Source organism: Sinocyclocheilus anshuiensis, unplaced genomic scaffold, assembly GCF_001515605.1.
Source record: "Sinocyclocheilus anshuiensis isolate Anshui unplaced genomic scaffold, SAMN03320099.WGS_v1.1 scaffold278, whole genome shotgun sequence".
In the NCBI taxonomy this organism is placed as follows: domain Eukaryota; kingdom Metazoa; phylum Chordata; class Actinopteri; order Cypriniformes; family Cyprinidae; genus Sinocyclocheilus; species Sinocyclocheilus anshuiensis.
Window position 1 is genome coordinate 2,178,840 of NW_015546072.1, and position 1,776 is coordinate 2,180,615.

At 39.6% G+C, this 1,776-nt stretch overlaps 1 protein-coding gene across 5 annotated transcripts in view; it reads right to left on the reverse strand.

Moving 5' to 3' along the window:
* LOC107699758 (tyrosine-protein kinase JAK2-like) overlaps positions 1 to 1,176 on the reverse strand; it is a 40,995-nt gene extending 39,819 nt beyond the window's left edge. The window contains exon 1 of one of the 5 annotated variants that reach the window (XM_016501117.1): positions 1,087 to 1,176. The gene's annotated coding sequence lies outside the window, so the exon portion shown is untranslated. The other 4 variants (XM_016501116.1, XM_016501115.1, XM_016501113.1 and 1 more) reach the window with 4 other exon arrangements.
* Between the last annotated feature and the right edge of the window lie 600 nt (positions 1,177 to 1,776).

Sequence of the window (1,776 nt, forward strand, 5' to 3'; positions counted from 1 at the left end):
GTGTAAAATAGTCCCCCCCCCCCTCATTTCAGCAAATCCTATTTACTGTCTGCATAATGAACTTATATATATATATATATATATATAATATATATATGCATGAATAGAAGTAAAATGATTGGGGCTGACATTTCCATCAGGTTACAGACTCATGCTCTCAGTTAACTGATCAACAATCAGAGCAGACATTACCAGTGTTGCAAACTGGCTGTACAGTTACATAAAAATATGAATTATACATGACAGCATACATTGAATCTAATCTACAACATCAACATACGGCCTCGCAGGCTGCAATACACAAGTACGAGTGTTTTAAAGCAACAAGCCCATCTGCACAATAAAAACAAATAACGTTACTGTAAAGAGAAATACTTACTTGCTTGTTTGGGGTTGCTGAGCTAGCGAGCACTGCTAGCCAACTTGCGTGATGATCAACGCACTTGAAACTTCAAATATCCGAGCGAAACAGTCCGTTGCAGTTAATCCATGCTGCTGCATTTAACGTTACTCCAAATATTTCGTCGCTCGGTGTCACTTACGCGAGGGTTAACGGACATCCCGTTAGCTATCGTAACATTTGACTTGTTGAAGCACAGCTCGCTAAGATGTTTGGAGTCAAGTTTAGACGGCTAGATGCCCGTTAGCGTGTGCTGCTGTTGTCCCTCTTATTTACAAAACATGAGCACAGGAGCTTCGCACTTATGCATACTGTCTCAACTCAATACGACGACGACGACGACATATGTTCTTAAAGAAAGCCACCTGATGGATGTTAAGGACGCGACATGTCTTAAGATCACCAGTGGAGTGACAGCTAGCGAGCATGCTAACTTACCAGACATGACAGTCAAGGCTACCAGCAGGTCATGCTTTAACATACCACTTCTGTGTTTGTCTTTAAATGACCGATGCTTTGTCTATCCTTTCGAAAAGAGTGAATAAATACGAGTTTTAATTTCCAGCACGCAGTCTCTGTGTGTTTCTCTGTTGTCTCATATGCAGGTGGCGTCCTGTGGTTACTGCAGTTGACACGCCACTCGGAGTCTCAGCGGAAAGTGTCTCAATACCTAGTGTCATGCTTACCTAGACAGCATAGGTTTAGCTGACTTGCTTATAATTCCCCCAAATCTGCCTATGGCGCCCTGAAACGTTTAAAGGGTTTAAAACACAACCCGTTTGTAACGGTAGAGTGATTCACTGACCCTTTGCTATCACCTTCATCAGATCACAATCAATTATTAACTCTAGACCCTCCCAGCACTGATACTTTAGATTAGGCGTGCATTTTATATTTGGTAATTTTGAAATGCATGTTTTTGGCTGAGTGACCTAGTTACATAATTGCAAGTAAGTGAAAGTAAGGATGGTTAACTTGTCCTTGATACCGATGCTCTCTGTTTGACCTCTCAGTTTGGTTTTAAGTGAAAGCAAAGTATGTTTGCTATACACATGCTTCACTGCATATTCAAACTATTCAAACTTTTCAGTCCAAATGTCAGTCTGTCTCCCCAAACACAAAACAATGTGATTAATACATCAACAGCAGATTCTGACTTGGATTCTTGAGCTCAGAAAGAATGGGGAAACTTATTTTGCTTTTAGGAAAAATAAAATATTTAGCCACTAACAGTGGTTAATGATTCTTTAACCAAGTTGTTAGATATGATCAATGACATAATAAGTACAATTCAGAGCCTGCCCAGCTAACAAAGATGTTCTAAGTATTTGCTAACATTCCAATAAAGTTACAAAACATTATTTTTGAATGTTATC